The sequence below is a fragment of the Oncorhynchus keta genome, chromosome 4 (genome assembly GCF_023373465.1).
Source record: "Oncorhynchus keta strain PuntledgeMale-10-30-2019 chromosome 4, Oket_V2, whole genome shotgun sequence".
NCBI lineage: Eukaryota > Metazoa > Chordata > Actinopteri > Salmoniformes > Salmonidae > Oncorhynchus > Oncorhynchus keta.
The window spans coordinates 43,965,922-43,989,674 of record NC_068424.1 but is presented as its reverse complement, the minus strand read 5'-3'; the positions used below and the strand labels follow the sequence as shown (position 1 = coordinate 43,989,674).

Sequence of the window (23,753 nt, the reverse complement as noted above, 5' to 3'; positions counted from 1 at the left end):
GTCTCCTTGCCAGAACATTTCATCCTCCTTTGCCCCTATATCACAGCAGTAGCTAGCTAATGCTCATCCTTCTCAGCCTTCATACAAAAAGCTAATCTAGGGGAGCGGAGGAGAGAGGAGAGAGAGGGGAGAGAGAGTGTAGCAAGGACAGTATTCACAGCTGCAGCAGCCGCAGCAGCAGCACTCTGCCCCTCTGACTGGGCTGACCTGCCCATGCCCATGCCAGGCTGGCAGTTCCATTGGCCCTGGGCTGAGGGGGCTACTGGAGAGAGTGGTGCCGTGGAGAGCTCTGTCACAGCAATTTGCCACTGCTGAACAACTCTGGAGCGAACTAATACAACTATAAGCATGGCATGCGCCAACACGCATTTACAGCCGCCATGACCTGCGCAGGCCTGCCTGGGCTCAATCACATATTCAGAGATACAGCCTACCCTTGGCTGAGCAATGAAATGCAGTGTGGACATCATCTGAGGAGGAGGGAATAAGAAGATTAAAAAGGCAAGCATACAAGAGGTGCGTTTATGGGCAAACAAGCCCCATGTTGTAGTGATTGGTATAGCTATAAGGCATACATCGGTTTGCATCATTGTAATCCAATGGCATCCCATTCCAGAGTTAAATTACAAAGAGCTTCGTGCAGTTACCTGTGAGGCCACAGTGAGCCCAGTCCTAGTCATGCCTGCTCACACACAAAGGAAAATCAATGCCTAAGCATTCCGCTGCACATCAATCTCTTGATTAGTAGCCAGGAATAATTATATGGCGTTGCTTGCAATAATCTCACCAATGACACAACTAAAGACCCAACCACCCTGTCAGTGAACCAGCAAACATACAGTATTTGGCCATTGTTTTGCTGCTGATCTGACATAATTACCTTTATTGCTCATCATTCCCTGAATCCCTGCAGAAATCTGCATCTTTCTATGTGTTTTATGCAGCTTTAAAGTGCACTACTGTATGTATTAGCAGTATGAGATTAATGGGAAGATTAGAATGCATTCATCTGACATTTTCATCATCAGTTCATTAGTAAGGATCTCAGTAACAACTGAATTGGATTCTTGTAATTTCCTGCCTCTCACCTTTTGTATCTGAGAACAATCAGCTGTAATTACTTTGAAACCTTTCGAAAAATGACTGTTTTAAGCCAGGAGGCTTGAGTCCCTGTGATCCTCTCCTTTGAGTAGCCCTGTGTGCACTCTGCAGTGATTCCAGTGCAGTGAATTGCAGCCTTGGACATGCGTATCCAGGTGACACAGGGTAGTGGAGGAACACATCATGGCACCATTAAGCCACTTCTGATGAAATCACAGCCAATAGGCAGGCTCTTTAGTGAGTGGCCTCGGAGCACCTAGATGGAGAAGAGCGGAAGCTGCACAAAATGTGGGTGGCAGCAGCAATGCACATTAGCAAATATTCAACATGAACAATAGACTACCCAGCAATTGTGTGTCTGTTCTGTGGCAGGTAGAAACTGAACAACCTCCCACACAAGGCAGAGATGGAGATGTGTAGCATATACAGTCAGGTCCATAATTACTGGCACCCTTGATTTAAAAAAAAGACTGTATAAAATAAATAATACAAATACTGAGCTATATTGTATGCTCAAATACATTGGGAAATTATATTATTTATACTAATACAGTTGCCCAGAGAAAGAGATTTTGTTTAACAAGTGATAAAAATAACCTAAGATAGGGGTCAAAATTATGAGAGGGGTTCAACTGCAGACATAATTTCTGTATATTGTTTGTATTGTAAAAAAATCTAGCGCGCAAAAATAAAACTATTCGTAGTGGGAGGACCACACAACATGACTCCAGGTTTACTTCAATATGATTATTATTATATCAATGTTTGTGCATACATGCGCACATCAAAATCCACAAATATATGTTTAATTGACAACAAAAATCAACATTTTGCAATGGCCATCTCGGTCTACGGATTTGAACCCCTTTGAAAACCTGGGGTTTGAATTGAAGAGAGCAGTCCATAAGCACAGGCGAAGGATATCAAGGATCTGAAAAGATTCTGTATGGATGAATGGTCTAAGATCTCTCCCAATGTGTTTTCCAATTTCATTTTGTTTTATTGAAAACAATTCTAGCGTCGTTATCCTAGCAAGGGTACAGTAGGATTTTTATTTATTTTATTTTATTTAACCTTTATTTAACCAGGAAGGGCTCAATGAGATTTAAAATCTCTTTTTCAAGAGCGCCCTGGCCAAGATTGGCAGCACCAAGTCATTACAAAAATGACAGACAAACAACATGAAAAACTAAAAGTAATCTAGTAAAAACCATAGAATTCACAAGAGTATAACAAAATCAAAAACAGCAAGTTAAAAACATTGACAGGTCAGGGAATCAGTCTCAAGATCATTCATCAGTGATTTAAAAATACCAATCGGGACAAGTTCTTCCAGTTTAAAAGTATTTTGTAAGGCGTTCCAAGACAATGGCGCAGAGTACATAAAAGCCCTTTAACCAAATTCAGTTCGGACATTTGGAACAGTTAGCAGGATAAAGTCCAGCGAACGAAGAGAGTACCCACCACATTTATGAACAATAAAAATGCCCAAAATAAAAAGGTAGTAAACCTTGATGCTGGAGTACTGAAAACAGGGGTGCCAATCATTTTTACCCCTGTCTTTATGAGATTTGTTTTATTACTTGTTAAACAAAACCTCTTTCTCTGAGCAATTGTATTAAAATAAATTAATATAATTTCATCCTTTTTATATGCAATATAAAAATTCAATATAATGCAATATAGCTCAGGATTTGCATGATTTATTTTATACAGTATTTTCAGCACATCTTCATCAAGGGTGCCAATAATTATGGACCTGACTGTATGTTCCTGGCTGGTTATAACTCCTCTGTACCATGCTCTATTTAACAATGTACTCACTTTAAGAGACAGAGAGAGAGAGAGAGAGAGAGAGAGAGAGAGAGAGAGAGAGAGAGAGAGAGAGAGAGAGAGAGAGAGAGAGAGAGAGAGAGAGAGAGACAGAGAGACAGAGAGACAGAGAGACAGAGAGACAGAGAGAGAGAGAGAGAGAGAGAGAGAGAGAGAGAGAGAGAGACAAAGAGAGAGAGAGAGAGAAGGTGTTTGAGAATTATTCATGGTGAACGTTCCTGCTGTAAGCTGTCTCCCTGTAGGGGCTGGGCAACTGGAGTGGAGCTGCACAGATTGTTCCCCCGTTCCTCAGCGACCCTAGAGTCAGCCAAGAAGGAGAAGAAACAGCCAAAGACACAGCAGATGGAGGCTTGAGAAGGATGTGTAAAACCGCTTCAAAAGCACAAAACCAAAAAGGAGAGAAAAAAAGAAAAATCTTGTGGGTGAAAGAGAGGAGACTAAACAGTCAACCACACTATCATCGCTATGCTGCCTCTGATAGGATTGTTCTTCATCCAATCCATAGATAAAACCATGAAATGGAGCTCTAAATGAAAAGCTGGTGATAACCAATTTGGTTCCCTTTCAAAATTACATAGGCTAGTGTATAGCTCTGCATGTTCCTGCGTGTGCATCTAAGTGACCCTGTTTGTTTGTTTTCTACTGGAGGAACACAAATACTGCCGATGGTATATGCAACAGACATTTGTTACTCTTGTTTCAATTATCTTTCTAGCCATGTCTTTCCCATATGGAAGCGCCATATGTCTCATGAATATATCATACTTATCTATAATGAATATGCACATGCCGATCAACTACAATGAAATCTGCTGCCACACGGTTTTCACGATTCTTGTACATTTTAATGACCCATTTGGCACTGTGCTGCAGATGTTAATCACTGCAAATGGGATGTTTATATTATTATTTCCTTACAACAGGTATTCTTAGAATGTTCTAAAGGCTGTACAAAGACAACTAAATGAATTCTATATAAACTCCACACAAATACTCTCTAGGGGCCTGCTGTAGACAATAGTGTGAAACGGTGGGGTCAGAAGCGAGGCTGCGTGGGTGTCCAACAATGCCCTATCACAGGTTCAGAGCGCACTGCCTGGTGAAAGATTTTTCTTGAGATGGCATACCTTTCATTGACAGCTTTCCTGTAGACCTTCTGTGGCACCTCTAGCCACCCTATTTATAGGCTGTAATGACTGACTTCCATTTGCCAGGGATCATTGTTGCAGAGCTGGAGCTATTAACTTTGTGGCCTGCAACTTTAGGTGTCATGCTGTGCCATATCTCTCTCATCAGATGTAGTCCTAGAGAGCCGGGCCGGACTGCTGATGTGGCTGTGCTGCGTCTGACCGACAGCCAGGCAACCCAGAAACCAGCCTCCTCCATCTTGGTGTCAGATTCAAAAGGTTGCAAATCATCATCACACTGAGTTTTTGATGACTTGTGTCGAGTTATCCATTATTGATGAGCTGCTTCTCTCTATTACCTATTGACAGAGTGTCATGATACAATTCATATTTTAATTAATGAAGAAAAACAGTATAAAGGCTCCACTGTCGACATTTAATATTCCCCTTTATTCCAAATGTCAACATAATTAAACCTGACATGAAGAGGGAAAGGCTTAAGAAATACAGCCATAGAAGCAACACCTATGGATTTAATCCTTCCTTAAAATGTGATTATATTATTATGAAATCTATAGGTATTGCTCATTATATAGATCACTATATTAACTTGATGAAATCATTTTGGATGATATACATTTGGAATTGGTGTATCCCTATTCCTTTCTAATTGTGAATTTCACAGCAACAAATTCTCCCAGAGGTCCAGATTCAGTTCATTCAATTGACACATTGTCCCTTGAGCATAAAGAAAGTGCTGCACATTAAATAATATGTTGCCCTCCAAATGTTTATCTTCCACACACTGGCCTGTGCCCGCCCGGTCTCCGCCACAGCACAGGCCATTTAAATGCTAAGTAAACTCTCCCTTTTGGATTTGGACTATTCTTTGCTGTGATCTTATAAAGCATGCTTCAAAACTGGATTTGCACATGTAAAACTTAATTATAAATGCCTGATTACAATATTCATGTGAAAAAAAATCTATTGAGCCACTGGTTAAAGCTATTACCATGTTCCTGGGCAGTGGCTGCTCACCTAGGAGTAATTCCTCAGCACTTTGGTGGGTGATTTATGTTTACATACACAACTTCATCCACAACTTGCCCTGGTTTGAAGTCTGATCCTGCTTAAAGCCTCATTCCTAATGAGAACTACATTTCAATTATTATGCATATAAGCATGTCAGCACAGCAGCAGGCCCCAGGTAGGTAGCAGTGTGCTCTGTGCAGGTACTGTACTAGGGGCCGCTACCCATTGACACACCATAAAAAGCATATTGGCGGAAACTAATTTCAACCTGGTTTGAGATAAAACCCAAAGAGCTCAATTCAACCTCATAAATTAGAATTTCAGCCGTGATCTTGCCCGGGCTGTGCTCTCCCCTCCCTTTAAAAGTAAAGTCTTTATGACGAACAGGTTGACGGTGATAAATGGTCACAGGCAAGGCGAGCCTGCTACCACTTGGGGATATGCGCCTCCATCTGTTTTCATTTAGCCACAGTTTTGCCTGATATTGTTGGAGGGACTGGGAGAAACCATTCCAGTACAGGGTGCTGAGGACACAGACTCAATGTCTTCGTATGCAGTAGGCTTCAGCATTCACTGCGTTGTTATAGAGTTCTCAATATGCACTGCCTAGGCATTGTACGCTGAAATATTCATTACTCCTGTCCGATATTTTACTTTTTCTCTCTGTTGATTCTTCCTGCTTAATCTACAGGGATGGCTATAGGTCTATGTCTCTGTTAAATCTTCATGTGTAATCTACACGGATGGCTGGTAGGTACATGTCATGCCATGGTAATTGGATGATATATGAGCTAAAAGTCTTGATTGATCCGGTGGTACCTGAACTCTATCACACGGGCAGCTTAAAGCTCTCTAAATTTCATCTGAGGAGGGCACAAGGTTTGGCAGCGATGTGAGCGTCATTGCCCGGCTCATGTCAAAACTGCTTATTGTCTTTGGCCTACAAAATAACATTTTGTACTTAAACTGAAGTAAACTGACCTAACACCCACAGAGAAGAGAAAAAAATAAACTTCAGATAACCTTTCTGGAATCCAGACTGGAACTTGCACATCGTGCCCAGAGGAAGTGTTAAAGTTGGCCTCGCTCCATGAGCACCAATGTGTGTTTATCTCCGATGATACATACTCTCAGTTTGAAACACAATGTGGTAGTAAGTAACGCTGTCATTTTCACACAAGAGGCAGAACATATGCTTAACCTTGCATAACGTTGCTCATGCAGACAAGGCAGTTTAGTGAATTAATATTCATTTTTTTCATACTTATCCTCACATATAATGTAATGAATGTACTCATCAGATGACAAAATATTACTATTTCAAATCCAATCAAATGTTATTTGTCACATGCGCCGATTACAACAGACCTTACAGTGAAATGCCTACAACGCAGTTTGAAGAAAAAACATTTTTTTTTACATCTAAAATAAATAAAGGTAACAAATAATTAAAGAGCAGCAGTAAAATAACAATAACAAGACTATATACAGGGGGTATAAATTGAGGTAATTTAGGTAATATGTACATGTAGGTAGAGTTATTAAAGTGTCTATGCATAAAAAATAAACAGAGAGTAGCAGCAGCGTAAAAGGGAGGGGGGGCAATGCTAATATTAATTTGTTGGTGATTTGGACACCATGGAACATGAAGTGCTCAACCTGCTCCACTACAGCCCCGTCGATGAGAATGGGGGTGTGCGCAGTCTTCCTTTTCCTGTTGTCCAAAATCATCTCCTTTGTCTTGATCACATTGAGGGATAGGTTGTTGTCCTGGCACCACATAGCCAGGTTTGTGACCTTCCCCCTATAGGCTGTCTCGTTGTTGTCGGTGATCAGGAAAACTTAATGATGGTGTTGGGAGTCGTGCCTGGCCATGCAGTCATGAGTGAACAGGGAGTACAGGAGGGGACTGAGCACGCACCCTTGAGGGGCCCCCGTGTGGAGGATCAGCGTGGCAGATGTGTTGTTACCTACCCTTACCACCTGACTGTGGCACGTCAGGAAGTCCAGGATCAAGTTTCAGAGGGAGGTGTTAAGTCCCAGGGTCCTTAGCTTAGTGATGAGCTTTGAGGGCATTATGGTGTTGAAAGCTGAGCTGTAGTCAATGAATAGCATTGTGAAAGGGCAGCGTTGAGTGCAATAGAGATTGCATTATCTGTGGATCTGTTGGGGCAGTATGCAAATTGGAGTGGATCTAGGGTTTCTGGGATAATGGTGTTTATGTGAGCCATGACCAGCCTTTCAAAGCACTTCATGGCTACAGACGTGAGGGCTACAGGTCGGGAGTCATTTAGGCAGGTCACCTTAGTTTTCTTGGGCACATGGACTATGGTGGTCTGCTTGAAACATGTTGGTACTACAGACTCATACAGGAAGAAGTTGAAAATGTCAGTGAAGACAGTTGCCAGTTGGTCAGCGCATGCTCGGAGTACACGTCCTGGTAATTAGTCTGTAATTAGGCACTCGGGTACCGCTTGCCATGTGGTAGTAGAACAATTTTTAGGGCCTTCCTCTGACACGGCCTGGTGTAAAGGTCCTGGATGGCAGGCAGCTTAGCCCCAGTGATGTACTACCCTCTGTAGTGTCTTATGGTCGGAGGCCGAGCAATTACCGTAACAGGCAGTGACACAACCAGTCAGAATGCTCTCGATCTTGCAGTTTATAGAACCTTTTGAGGATCTCAGAACCCATGCGAAATCTTTTTAGTGTCTTGAGGGGGAATAGGCTTTGTTGTGCCCTCTTCATGACTGTCATGGTGTGTTTGGACGGTTCTAGTTTGTTGGTGATGTGGACACCAAGGAACTTGAAGCTCTCAACCTGCTCCACCACAGCCCCATCGATGAGAATGGGGGCGTGCTCGGTCCTCCTTTTCCTGTAGTCCACAATCATCTCCTTCATCTTGGTTACATTGAGGGATAGGTTGTTATTCTGGCACCACCCGGCCAGGTCTCTGATCTCCTCCCTATAGGCTGTCTTGTCGTTGTCGGTGATCAGGCCTACCACTGTTGTGTCGTCTGCAAACTTAATGATGGTCTGGAGTTGTGCCTGGCCATGCAGTCGTGGGTGAACAGGGAGTACAGGAGGGGACTGAAAGTGGCTACGGAAAGTGTGATCACATAGTCGTCCGAAACAGCTGATGCTCTCATGCATGTTTCAGTGTTACTTGCCTCGAAGCGAGCATAGAAGTAATTTAGCTCGTCTGGTAGAGCATAGTGGGATTTCTTATAAGCTTCGAGGTTAGATACCCGCTCCTTGAAAGTGGCAGCTCTACCCTTTAGCTCAGTGCGGATGTTGCCTGTAATCCATGGCTTCTGGTTGGGGTATGTACATACAGTCACTGTGGGGACAACATCATCTATGCACCTATTGATGAAGCCAGTGACTGATGTGGTGTACTCCTCAATGCCATCGGAAGAATCCCGGAATATATGCCTGTCTGTGCTAGCAAAACAGTCCTGTAGCTTAGCATATGCTTCATCTGACCACTTTCTTATTGGCTTAAGTTTTTGTTTGTAAGCAGGATTCTCTGTGTGTGGAGTAAAGGTTTAGTAGACAATTTTTTTCCCCTCTGGTTGAACAATTAACATGCTGGTAGAAATAAGGTAAAACTGATTTGAGTTTTCCTGCATTAAAGTCCCCGGGCCACTAGGAGCGCCGCCTCTGGATGAGCATTTCCTGTTTACTTATGGCCGTATACAGCTCATTGAGTGCGGTCTTAGTGCCAGCATCGGTTTGTGGTGGTAAATAGACAGCTACGAAAAATACAGATGAAAACTATTTTGGTAAATAGTATGGTCTACAGTTTATCACGAGATACTCTACCTCAGGCGTGCAAAATCTTGAGACTTCCTTAGATTTTGTGCACTAGCTGTTGTTTACAAATATACATAGCCCGCCACCCCTTGTCTTACCAGAGGCTGCTGTTCTATCCTGCGGAAAAAGCTTACAACCCGCCAGCTGTATGTTACTCATGTTGTCGTTCAGCCACGACTCAGTGAAACGCAAGATATTACAGTTTTTAATGTCCGATTGGTAGAATAGACGTGATTGTTGTTTGTCTATTTTATTATTGATTGATTGTACGTTTGGTAATAGGACCGATGGTAATGGTAGATTACCCTCTCAGCGACGGATCCTAACAAAACACTGGGATCTTTGTCCACGATACCTCCGTCTCTTTCTCCTGTGAATGATGGGGATGAGGGCCCTGTCGGGCGTCTGAAGTAAATCCCTCCCATCTGACCTGTTGAAGAAAAAGTATTCCTCCTGTATGGGGTGAGTAAATGCTGTCCTGATATCTAGAAGCTCTTTTCGGTGATAAGATACGGTGGCAGAAACATTATGTACAAAATAACGTGAAAGAACATACACAATAGCACAATTTGTTACGGAATCGTAAAACGGCAGCTATCTACTTCGGCGCCATTTGCTCATACTATTGGATTGCCTTCACCAGGCCTTTGGCCTTCACCAGGCCTTTGTCAGCCCCTCATTATAGGTAATATACAGTGCACCTGACACCTAAATGGACATCTAGAAGGGGTTATACTATGATATGTCATTGCTTGGAAAAGCTATTCTTCATGGCAACCCCTGTAGCAATGTGAAAGGCACTGGAAATTCAGGCAGCAGGTCTTGTACCCGGTCAGTTATGGAGCAAATATGTCATAACTCTCCTGTGACGATCTGAAGGATCAGGTTACAGTGGGTCCGCTCTACAGCGTGCTCTCTCTCGTAGAGGGGGAGAGCGGGAAGTCGGCTGTTTTATGGCAGTGATAAAATACGCTGTCTCTATGCTCTGTAGTGTTCGAGGTGGGAATGTAAACTGTGGAACACAGAGAAACCCATGGACATTAAAACCTGTTAAGGATGTCGAGAATCTAAGCAGCTTTTGGCAGCTTTTTGTTAAAAATCGCGCAACATTTCAGCGCCCTGCTGCTCATGCCAGGAATATAGTATATGCATATGATTAGTATGTGTGGATAGAAAACACTCAGACGTTTATAAAACTGGTTAAATCACTGCTGTGACTATAACAGAACATGCGTTTCATCGAAAAGTGTAAGAAAATCTGATCACTGAAAATGGAAATAAATATCCATGCGCCACTTCCAGGAATTGTTCAAGAAGAACCGAATTAAATGAGACTGAGGTTGCAGTACCTACAGCTTCCACACGATGTATAGAGTCTTGTCATTTGCTTCGGCTTTGATTCTTGGTCAAACCGAATCAAGGGAACCGATTCCCTCCGGTCTCCGACCTGATGTTTTGGTTGAGAAAAATCCGGACATTTTTTCCAGATGGACACCTATAGAATTTACATCGCCTCCTAATGAATTTTATCGCTTATTAACGTGTACTAATACCTAAAGTTGTATTACAAAAGTATTTCGAAGTGTTTTGTGAAAGTTTATCGTCAACTTTTTTAATTTAAAAAAATGACGTTACGTTATGAAACGCTATTTTTTTTCGTTTATCACACAGTCTTCATAGATCGATATCTTGGCTATATATGGACCGATTTAATCGAAAAAAAGATCCAATAGTGATTATGGGACATCTAGGAGTGCCAACAAAGAAGATGGTCAAAGGTAATGAATGTTTTATATTTTATTGTGCGTTGTGTAGCGACGACTATGCTAATTATTTTGTTTACGTCCCCTGCGGGTCTTTTGGGGTGTTACATGCTATCAGATAATAGCTTCTCATGCTTTCGCCGAAAAGCATTTTACAAATCTGACTCTGTAACTAGATTCACAACGAGTGTAGCTTTAATTCAGTATATTGTATGTGCATTTTAATGAAAGTTTGAGTTTTATCAAAAACGATACGTGGCGCACTTGAAATTTCCGCTGATATATGTTCCCACCACGGGACCTAAACGTTTGAATAATTACAAAAAATACTTCGATTTTAAATTTTTAAAAATAATGTGGGAGTGGTCCGTGGACACTTAAGGGACAGTCATGACGAGTGTGTTTCATATGGTGATCTCATGAAGGACAGGAAACACTCATTACTTTGTCTTTGGTTGTGTACACTTCTTAAATTATGGGGTTTACATCTAAATATTGTGAAACGTATGTGATTAAACATGAAACTATTTGTGAAAAGATGTGATGTTAACCTTCTAAATGAGAAAATATGGGGTTTCATATAAAGATCATTGGCCACGCTCACGAGAGAATAGATATTACGTCGGCTTCATTGGACCACCCTTTTCTCAGAAGTGTGGAAAACCCACTCCTGATAAAATGTACATTAGACTAGAAAACATGGATCTGATGCTATATATTGAAATGGTTCAGAACTACAACTCTATAGGCCCAGAAAAACAGACAGCGTGTAGTGTTGGCTACACGGCTGGAAATGGTTAAACTATGAGACTATCGATCACTACATAATAAGAGTAAAATCCTAGACGTAGAATTAGTAGTCTGCAGCTGGAAATGACGTAAATCTAGTATGAGAATACCGACAACCACGGAAGCTTCTATCTATGCAACGACCATCTGACGTGTCCATAACAATGGACAAATAGGAAAGAAATTGTGACTTCTGGGGAAGTTAACGAGAGACTCTGATGAATTGACTGCAGTAGCTGGACCGGCGATTCTAATAGAGAAGAAAACAACGACATACAGGTGTAAATATATACAGTTGAAGTCGGAAGTTTACATACACCTTAGTCAAATACATTTAAACTCAGTTTTTCACAATTCCTGACATTTAATCCTAGTAAAAATGCCCTGTTTTAGGTCAGTAAGGATCACCACTTCATTTTAGGAATGTGAAATGTCAGAATAATAGTAGAGAGAATAATTTATTTAAACTCTTATTTCTTTCATCACATTTCCAGTGGGTCAGAAGTTTACATACACTCAATTAGTATTTGGTAGCATTGCCTTTAAATTGTTTACCTAACGTCAAATAGTTTTGGGTAGCCTTCCACAAGCTTCCCACAATAACTTGGGTGAATTTTGGCCCATTCCTCCTGACAGAGCTGGTGTAACTGAGGTCAGGGCTTTGTGATGGCCACCCCAATACCTTGACTTTGTTGTCCTTAAGCCATTTTGCCAGAACTTTGGAAGTATACTTGGGGTCATTGTCCATTTGGAAGACCCATTTGCAACCAAGCTTTAACTTACTTATGTCTTGAGATGTTGCTTCAATATATCTACATATTTTCCAACCTCATGGTGTTATCTATTTTGTGAAGGGCACCAGTCCCTCCTGCAGCAAAGCAACACCACAACATGATGCTGCCACCCCTGTGCTTCATGGTTGAAATGGTGTTCTTCAGCTTGCAAGCCTCCCCCTTTTCCCTCCAAACATGACGATGGTCATTATGGCCAAACTGTTCCATTTTGCTTTCATCAGACCAGAGGACATTTCTCCAAAAAGTACAATCTTTGTCCCCATGTGCAGTTGCAAACCGCAGTCTGGAGCAGTGGCTTCTTCCTTGCTGAGTGGCCCTTCAGGTTATGTCGATATAGGACGTGTTTTACTGTGGATATAGATACTTTTGTACCTGTTTCCTCCAGCATCTTCACAAGGTCCTTTGCTGTTGTTCTGGGATTGACTTGCACTTTTCGCACCAAAGTACGTTCATCTCTAGGAGACAGAATGAGTCTCCGTCCTGAGCGGTATGACAGCTGCATGGTCCCATGGTGTTTATACTTGCGTACTATTGTTTGTACAGGTGAACGTGGTACCTTCAGGTGTTTGGAAATTGGTCCCAAGGATGAACTAGACTTGTGGGGGTCTACAATTTTTTTGTTGCGAGGTCTTGGCTGATTTCATTTGGTTTCCCCATGATGTCAAGCAAAGAGCCACTGAGTTTGAAGGTAGGCCTTGAAATACATCCACATGTACATCTCAAATAATGCCAATTAGCCTATCAGAAGCTTCTAAAGCCATGACATATTTTTCTGGAATTTTCCAAGCTGTTTAAAGGCACAGTAAACTTAGTGAATGTAAACTTCTGACCCACTGTTATTGTGATCCAGTGAATTATAAGTGAAATAATATGTCTGTAAACAATTGTTGGAAAAATTACTTGTGTCATGCACAAAGTAGATGTCCCTAACCGACCTGCCAAAGCTATAGTTTGTTAACAAGAAATTGTTAAACTGTTAACAATAAATTTGAGTTTTAATGACTCCAATCTAAGTGTATGCAAACCTCAGACTTCAACTGTATTTGTTCAATGACAGATATGTATTTGTTTAAAATCTATCACTTGAAAGTTTTATTTCAGAGAGAAATAATCACGTGTTTTTGCAAAATGCTATACAGTTCAGATAAAAAGGTTTGTACACACCTACTTATTCAAGGGGTTTCCTTCATTTGTACTATTTTCGACCCTGTAGAATAATAGTGAAGACATCAAAATTATGAAACAACACATATGAAATCATGGAGTAACCAAAAAAGTGTTAAACAAATGTAAATATATTTAATCTATCTTCAAAGTAGCCACCCTTTGCCTTGATGACTTTGCACACACTTGGCATTCTCTCAACCAGCTTCATGAGGTAGTCACCTTGAATGCATTTCAATTAACAGGGGTGACTTGTTTAGTTAATTTGTGATAATTTCTTTCATTCTTATTGAGTTTGAGCCAGTCAGTTGTGTTGTGACAAGATAGGGGTGGTATACAGAAGATAGGCCTATTTGGTAAAACACAAAGTAAATATTATGGCAAGAACAGCTCAAATAAGCAAAGAGGAACTACAGTTAATCATTACTTCTTATGGCTGCAGGGGCAGTATTGAGTAGCTTGGATGAAAGGTGCCCAGAGTAAACGGCCTGCTCCTCAGTCTCAGTTGCTAATATATGCATATTATTATTAGTATTGGATAGAAAACACTCTGAAGTTTCTAAAACTGTTTGAATGATGCTTGTGAGTATAACAGAACTCAAATGGCAGGCAAAAACCTGAGAAGAAATCCAAACAGGAAGTGAGAAATCTGGAGGTTGGTATATTTTCAACCCAGGCCCTATTGAATTCACCTAACGCTAACAAAAGTAGCTACTTGGGTATAAATAACAGACATTATCGAACAAATCAAGCATTTATTGTGGAACTGCAATTCCTAGGAGTGCATTCTGATGAAGATCATCAAAGGTAAGGGAATATTTATCATGTAATTTCTGGTTTCTGTTGACTCCAAAATGGTGGCTAATTTGATTAATTTTCTGAGCGCCGTCTCAGATTATTGCATGGTTTGCTTTTTCCGTAAAGTTTTTTTGAAATCTGACACAACGGTTGCATTAAGGAGAGGTATATCTATAATTCCATGTGTATAACTTGTATTATCATCTACATTGGGATATGTCATTTTGAAATGACGGGTTGCCCTAATAAGTTGTTTAAGACATGAAAGTCAGTCAATCCCCACAAGTGTATTTGCAAAACCATTCCTAGTTTTACTGTTCAGAGGAGACTGCATGAATCAGGCCTTCCTGGTCGAATTGCTGCAAAGAAACCAAGAAACACACCTCCAGGCTGTGTAAGAGCTATTTTACCAAGAAGGAGAGTGGTGTAGTAATGCATCAGATGACCTGGCCTCCACAATTACCTGTCCTCAAACCAATTGAGGTGGTTTGGGAAGATTTGGACCGCAGAGTGAAGGAAAATCAGCCAACAAGTGCTCAGCATATGTGGGAACTCCTTCAAGACTGTTGGAAAAGCATTTCAGGTGAAGTTGGTTGACAGAATGCCAAGAGTGTGCAAAGCTGTCACAAGGCAAATGGTTGAATCTGAAGAATCTCAACTATAAAATATGTTTTGATGTCTTTAATACTTTTTGGTTACTACATAATTCCATATGTGTTATTTCATAGTTTTGATGTCTTCACTATTATTCTACAATGTCAAAATAATAAAAACAAAGAAAAACCCTTGAATGAGTAGGTGTGTCCAAACTTTTGACTAGTACTTTATATCTGCCTCACTCTCAGAGAAATAAGTAGTACTGCTAGGTTTTACACAGTCAAATGTAACAAATAACTACATTTTTAATAAAGAACTGTGCAAATCACATCAAATCTAAATCAAATCCAAATGTATTGGTCAGAAAATGTTATCGTAGATGCAGCGAAATGCTTGTGTTTCTAGCTCCAAATGTCACATTTGTGACATCAATATTGTTTTTAAAATTAGTTAAAATTATTCAATACATTAATATATCTACATGCAAAACAATTAAATTTGACATTTTAGTCATTTAGCAGATGGTCCTATCCAGAGTGACTTACAGTATGTGCATTGATCTTAAGATAGCTAGGTGAGACAACCACACATCACAGTTAAATATACAGGATACGAACAGTCCATTCCAGCTAAACAATGTACACTGATTATACAAAACTTTAAGAACACCTGCTCTTTCCATGAAATAGAATGACCAGGTGAATCCAGGTGAAAGCTATGATCCCTTATTGATGTCACTTGTTAAATCCACTTCAACCAGAGCAGATGAAGGGGAGGAGTGGGGTTAAAGAAGGATTTTTAAGCCTTGAGACAATTGTGACATGGATTGTGTATATGTGCCATTCAGAGGGTGAATGGGAAATACCAAATATTTAAGTGCCTTTGAACGGGGTATAGTAGTATGTGACAGGCACACCAGTTTGAGTGTGTCAAGAACTGCAACACTGCTGGATTTTTCCCGCTCAGCAGTTTCCCGTGTGTATCAAGAATGGTCCACCACTCAAATAACACCCAGCCAACTTGACACAACTGTGGGAAGCATTGGACTCAACATGGACCAGTATCCTTGTGGAATGCTTTCGACGCCTTGTAGAGTTCATGCCCAGACAAATTGAGGCTGTTCTGAGGGCAAAATGGGGTGCAACTCATTATTAGGAGTGTATAGCGTTTTGCAAAAAAACTAAAACATTTTCATATACTATGAATAAAAAATCTGAGAACAGTAATATTTTACACACACATGATACCCATAAGCAATAATTTCTTGTGAAAAAACAGAATGTGAAAAATGGTTGGATATACAGAAGCATTTTTTAAATAAACTCTTCATAGAGTTCGACCATAGTTTATGTCCCTCACAAATATATAGGCAAATACCATATCACAGAGGTGACTGTCATGTCACCAGAGGGAAGGTAAAGTTGTCCAACCACACTCCAGGTGTGCATAAAATATTTGCTTACACGGTGAACATTGCACAAATGAACCTCAGGAGCCGAGCGCATCTATAGTTTGTTTGTGGTAATCTATTTGCTGTTAATCCGTTGCCTCTCCTCTCTCCCCACCTCCCAGCAGAGTTAAAGGATGGGCAGCGGCGCTGAAAGTGACAGTTAAGAGTCTGGCTGCAGTCGATCTTCAGTCCGGAATCTGATCTATGGAGTTACTTTATTGTATAAATCAATGTGGCCAGACAGCCTGCTTCACCGGGAGACCGTATCTCTGGGTGAAACGATTGATGTGCGCCCTATCGTTAAACGACCACAATAATTAAACCCACCGCCTCATGCAGCCTCAACCTGCATCGACACCACCACCGCCATACAAACACAACACCAGCCTGCATGCATGCGGTGGTGCTAAAACGAAATTAAACAATCACCATATCTATGTTGGGACCACTTTGACAAATTAACAACGCAATGCAATAGGTTTTTAAATAAGGAATCTACAGGACGTGCAATAGCAATCACTTTACTTCCATGGTCTGTTTTCTAATTCTCGTAACTTCTACAGCATTACGCGCACACGGGCGCGCAATAACACACACTTAGATGCACATTTTGTATTATTCAGGTTCAGGTTGGCACTCACCTGATGTTGATAATCCGTGCAAAAGAAGCAGATTATCAATCGAGGCTTGTTTCAATAAAGTATTTCCACTCGTCTGAGTATGTTTGAGTTTGTTTTCAAAATGTATTTAGAGCATAATTCACGGTCTCTCCAGTTCAAATCAGCTCACAACGTTTGAAATTAAATTGGTCGAGCACAAGACAGTATTTTCTTACTTCTGTGAGGACGGATTCCTCAGACTATTTCAAGGATATTCGATTGGCAACATTAGTCGACAGAAGGCTGCAATTAACTCATCTGAGTTACTTCGGCTCTTCCTGCCCCTTGTCCGACGGAATGTTGAAGATTCGCTCTACTTTAGATGGCCAAAAATAACTTCCATTTCCCGGAATCCTGGACTCGTAAACACCAAGGGGTTGCAAAACGGTTCTCCGTCCTCCCCTGTTCTACACCTTCCCCAGTGCTGTCTCACCCCTCATGAGTTGAGTCACTCATATTGCATTGGAAAAGCTCCACATCTGATTTGTGTTGTGCTGGATGGAGTGCCTTTGCAGACTCCAGCAATCGATGATGATCTCTCGCAGCAAGAGTTCGATTCCAGACCCCTCCCGCGCGCTCCTTCAACACGCATCTAGAGACAGTGACAGCCGGCTGTCTCCGCGAGGACGCAGTTCTTCAGTCCCACGCGTCTGTGGGGAAACAGATAGCTCGACAAGTGCTGTTGATTGACTCAAGGGAAGATTCGATGAACTCGAACTCTTGATTTCAAGACAGCATTTTAAATTAGACGGACTACCGAAACAGGCTAGACCAAGAGTATATGCCTAAATATATTTTAAGGTGCGTTGGTTTTGAAAAATATATCCCCCCTATCGCCTCCTTGTGGCGGTGAGGGATGACGTGCCTAAAACACCAGAGAGAGAGAGATTCGTTTTAACACAGTAACAGACCTAGAATATATCGCCATTTTACAAAAACAAAAAATTGTCCCATCATGAAGACACAAAAAAAGTTAAAGTTAAAGCAACCAGGCAATAAGATGAAGAGAAAAGGAAATTGGAAGCGAATTGGAAAAAATATGATTTAGGACTCAACCTAAATAGCAGTCATACCTCTCTGCACAGAACACAAGGCACATACATTCATAGACTTGTATGAATTAAAAGTGCACAATGTAGCCCATGACATTCTATGATGTCAACAACTCATAGGGTTGGGGGTCTCTGATCAGGAAAAGTGATGCACAACAATCTCAATGATATGATGATAATGACTATAAACTCCAAAACATGATGGAGGATTATGATGGTACACTTAATATGCCAATGTTGCCAATACACAAATCACATCAAAACTCAGTGTGGGAGCAACAAGCCAGTGAGGCCCATTACAGCTACAAGTCAAATGTTTAGATACAATCAATCATACTCTAAGAATTCACAACATTTTATTCATTAAGTTCTGTTCCAGAGTAGGCTGAGCCACATTGGCTGAATGTAGAAGCTCTCTTCACTAACAATGGTGATATGTTTTCTTTTGTTGAAGTAATTAATAATGCAATGAGTTATGAGGTGTTTGTGTGGTCTGATTTTCTTATCTAAAACTATAGATTTGCTCAATTTGCACCTTTAGATAACTTCACTCACAAGTAAATACTTTGAGCGTTTTTAAGGATTTTCACCAGCATGTTCCGCATCTAAAGTATGTATGCCATTGTAGTATGTTCTGTTACTCTACTGAATTTCCTGTACATTACCTGACAGATGAACTATATGATCACTGAGTAGTTTGATTTCTCTGTACTGCATGTGCTTGTCTGTTATTCAGACAGAATATTTTTAGTAACATACACTTAGAGTTGAACAGTACATAACAAATACCTTTTCATTAAGCTGATGGACAGAAACTCAGAGCAGCCATGAAGCCCATCTCACAGAGTGGGCGTAGGGAGGCAGTCATGTACACAGTACAGAGGTAGCTGTATGAGTGCTCTCTCACCTCTGCACATGACTTGCTGTCCTGCTGACAGGCGGCATGGCACGGTGTGGCACGGTGGTGCGGCACGATCTGTGTCGGGTCTGATATAACTGCCACGGATATGTGCAATTAAAATGCATTTGCCGACTGGACCCGTCCTCTGTTAATTTAATGTGTGAGGTGATGAGAACTGCGTGAGCTTGATATCTGTGACAGCCAATTGCAACTCAATAAAACGTATAGCTTATGTCCAGCTGAAACTGGTTTCAGCCACTGCTGCTGAGGAAAGAAAAAGAGCTAGTGAAAGGAGCCTTGGCCACTGTTGATTGCGAAAATGGAGGCCTTTTTCATTGAAATAAAACTACATTTAGAGGAGAACGATGGGAGGGCCTTCCCTCCATGAACACTATACTATGTGATTAATCATTCAAGAGTGACAACCATCATGCTGGTGGGCTACGTGAATCTGGTCACACAGACACATGCACACACACATGCATGCACACGCACGCACACACTCTGCAAAACCCCATTATCCACTCGTCTAGTGCGTGTGTGTATGTGTTTCTGTGTGTGGTCAAATTTGACAGCTACGTGGCAGACAGGCTTGCGTCCAGGGAAAGATTTTCAAAGGGAGTTTGCTGCCTGCAGTTGGAATCAATAGGGCTAAGACAAGCACATCATGAAATATTTATGACACTAATTTCACTGTCAGTGGTGTGTACAGTACAGAACGGTGAGGGCTACAGTGAGGGCTGAAGACGCCACAGTCATGGTGGACATGTTAGGCTGACTGCTGTGTGGAGGCCTGGCCTGACATCACCTGGAGGCTGCCCATGGGAGAAGCTGGAGCTAGACAAGCAGCCATGTAAGGACACTGCTGTTAATAGATAGCTTGTTTCCCCTCATTCAAATAGTGTTGTATTATTCAGGGGAGGGACATTTTTCAGGGTAGCTTTGATTGTATGCTGTGTTGATTGTATTCCATAATAATCTATTTCCTCCATTTTCATGTGTCACCAACTGATTAAACATGCTGATACAGTGCCAGCATTACAAGCACCAAGAAATCAGATTAGGAATATGTTATACAAGGATAAGACGTTTAGGACTGGCAGACAAATCTCTTCTCACCCTCTTTATCACTTGGCACTGGTTCTAGACTGCTCTGCTGTGCCACACTCATCCAGACCACTGACATGTTGGTAACACACAACTTAAAGATGTAGTGAAAACTCCAGGGTGTTATCAGCAAAAGGAGCTGTGCTGGTTAGCAGAGCCTTTAAGAATACAAATCTTTCAGGGAGTCCTGGTGAACTGCTGCTTCTTGGAATATGAGTACCATGCTAAGCAAATTGGAGAACTGTTATTTTAAAAGCTATTACAGAATGGGTCAGCTGTTTCTCCCTGGCACTTATAGTCTATAACCATATCTTCCTCCACTTCACGCATTCCTCAGGCCTCAGAAGATTCAAGGCTCTTTGAACCTTTGAGACTTTGAGACTCCTGTGCCCATTGATCATACTTGAGATGTTTCTACAACTTGATGGTGGTTCACCTGTGGTAAACTCTATTGATTGGGCATGATTTGACAAGGCCCACACATGTCTATATAAAGTCCCACAGTTGACAGTGCATGTCTGAGTAAAAAACAAACCATGAGCTTGAAGGAATTGTCTGTAGAACTCCGAGACAGGAAAGTGTCGAGTCACAGGAAGGGTACTAAGAAATGTGGCCTCCACCATTCTTAAATGGAAGATGTTGGGAACCACCAAGACTCTTCCTAGAGCTGGAACCTTCCAGAAGGACAACCATCTCTGCAGCACTCCACCAATCAGGCCTTTTAATATACAGTTGAAGTCGGAAGTTTACATACACCTTAGCCAAATACATTTAAACTCAGATTTTCACAACTCCTGACATTTAATCGTAGTAAGAATTCCCTGTCTTAGGTCAGTTAGGTTCACCACTTTATTTTAAGAATGTGAAATGTCAGAATAATAGTAGAGAGAATTTTTTACTTCAGCTTTTATTTATTTTTATCACATTCCCAGTGGTAAGATGTTGACATACACTCAATTAGTATTTGGTAGAATTGTCTTCAAATTGTTTATATATGCCATTTAGCAGACGCTTTTATCCAAAGCGACTTACAGTCATGTGTGCATACATTCTACGTATGGGTGGTCCCGGGGATCGAACCCACTACCCTGGCGTTACAAGCGCCATGCTCTACCAACTGTTTGACTTGGGTCAAACATTTCGGGTAGCCTTCCACAAGCTTCCCACAATAAGTTGGGTGAATTTTGGCCCATTCCTCCTGACAGAGCTGGTGTAACTGAGTCAGGTTTATGGGCCTCCTTGCACGCACAACATTTTTCAGTTCTGCCCACATATTTTCTATAGGATTGAGGTCAGGACTTTGTGATGGCCACTCCAATACCTTGACTTTGTTGTCCTTAAGCCATTTTGCCACAACTTTGGAAGTATGCTTGTGGTCATTGTCCATTTGGAAGACCCATTTGCGACCAAGCTTTATCTTCCTGACTGATTTCTTGAGATTTTGCTTCAATATATCCACATAATTTTCCTACCTCATGATGCCATCTATTTTGTGAAGTGCACCAGTCCCTCCTGCTGCAAAGCGACCCCACAACATGATACTGCCACCCCTGTGCTTCACGGTTGGGATGGTGTTCTTCAGCTTGCAAGCCTCCCCCTATTTTCTCCAAACATAATGATGGTCATTATGGCCAAACAGTTCTATTTTGGTTTCATCAGACCAGAGGACATTTCTCCAAAAAGTACGATCTTTGTCCCCATGTGCAGTTGCAAACCATAGTCTGTTTTTTTTATGGAGGTTCTGGAGCAGTGGCTTCTTACTTGCTGAGCGGCCTTTCAGGTTATGTCGATACAGGACTTACTTTACTGTGGACATAGATACTTTTGTACCTGTTCCCTCCTGCAGCTTCACAAGGTCCTTTGCTGTTGTTCTGGGATTTATTTGCACTTTTCACACCAAAATACATTCATTTGTAGGAGACAGAACACGTCTCCTTCCTGATTGATGAGAAACAAAACAAATGATTCCATTTTAGAATAAGGCTGTAACCAGTGGCGACCTGTCATTCAGGTCAGGTGGGGCTGTTCTGTGAAGGGAGCAGTACAAGATCTTCAGTTTCTTTTGAGCCTGTAATCAAACCCACAAATGCTGATGCTCAAGATATTCAACTTGTCTAAAGATGGCCAGTTTTATTGCTTCTATAAAACGTCTTATGGCTGGGGGCAGTATTGAGTAGCTTGGATGAATAAGGTAAAGAGTCAACTGAGTAGAGTAAACTGCCTGCTCCTCAATCCCAGTTGCTAATATATGCATATTATTAGTATATTTGGATAGAAAACACTCTGAACTCTCTAAAACTGTTTGAATGATGTCTGTGAGTATAACAGAACTCATATGGCAGGCAAAAACCTGAAAAAAAGTCCAAACAGGAAGTGGGAAATCTGAGGTTTGTCGATTTTCAACTCAGCCCCTATTGAAGATACAGTGGGATATTGGTAATCTTGCACTTCCTAAGGCTTCCACTAGATGTCAACCGTCTTTAGAAACTTGTTTGAGGCTTCTACTGTAAAGGGGGGCTGAATGAGAGGGGATGAGTCAGAGTGTCACGATCGTCGAGAAATGAGAAAGAGGAGACCAAAGCGCAGCGTGATTAGAATACATGTTATATATTTTAATAAAGACGGACACTAAATAAACTACAAAAACAACAAAACGAACGTGTAGCTACACTATATGTGCATATACACAGGCAACTAGACATAGACAATAACCCACGAAATACCCAAAGAAGATGGCTGCCTAAATATGGTTCCCAATCAGAGACAACGATAAACACCTGCCTCTAATTGAGAACCAATCTAGGCAACCATAGTCATATATAAACATCTAGATGATAAACAACCCCATAAACCTACAAAACCCATAGACAGTACAAAAACACATACATCACCCATGTCACACCCTGACCTAACCAAAAGAATAAAGAAAACAAAGAATACTCAGGTCAGGGCTTGACACAGAGGTCTGCCAGCAGTCACGAGCTGGTCATGCGCATTCACATGAGAGGTAGCTCCCGTTCCATTTGCTTTTCTGAAGACAAAGGAATTCTCCGGTTGGAATATTATTGAAGTTTTATGTTAAAAACATTCTAAAGATTGATTCTATACATTGTTTGACATGTTTCTATGGACTGTAATGGCACTTTTTGACATTTTGTCTGCGACTAGTGAACGCGCTTCGTGAGTTTTGATTTGTTTTCCAAACGCGCAAAGAACAAGTAAACAACAAAGAACAAGTAAATATTTATACAAGTAGCTATTTGGACATAAATGATGGACATTATCGAACAAATCAAACATTTATTGTCGAACTGGGATTCCTGGGAGTGCATTCGATGAAGATCATCAAAGGTAAATGAATATTTAAAATATTATTTCTGACTTCTGTTGACTGCATAATATGGCGGATATCTTTTTGGCTTGTTGGTTCTCTGACCTCCGTACTGAGATTATTGCATGCTTTGCTTTTTCCGAAAAGCTTTTTTGAAATTTGACAGAGTGGTTGCATTAAGGAGAAGTTTATCTATATTTCCATGTATAACACTTGTATTTTCATCAGCATTTATATTGAGTATTTCTGTAAATTGATGTGGCTCTCTGCAAAATCACTGGATGTTTTTGGAACTACTGAACATAACGTGCCAATGTATACTGAGATGTTTTTATATAAATATGAACTATCAAACAAAACATACATATATTGTGTAACATGAAGTCCTATGAGTGTCATCTAATGAAGATCATCAAAGGTTAGTGATTAATTCTATCTCTAT

The 23,753-nt window shown here is 41.0% G+C and overlaps 1 protein-coding gene across 1 annotated transcript in view; it reads right to left on the bottom strand.

Annotated features, from left to right (window-relative positions):
* LOC118375180 (X-linked interleukin-1 receptor accessory protein-like 2) overlaps positions 1–17,768 on the bottom strand; it is a 310,436-nt gene extending 292,668 nt beyond the window's left edge. Inside the window, exon 1 of the mRNA XM_052507131.1 lies at positions 16,903–17,768. The gene's annotated coding sequence lies outside the window, so the exon portion shown is untranslated. The remainder of the gene's footprint in view (positions 1–16,902) is intronic.
* Between the last annotated feature and the right edge of the window lie 5,985 nt (positions 17,769–23,753).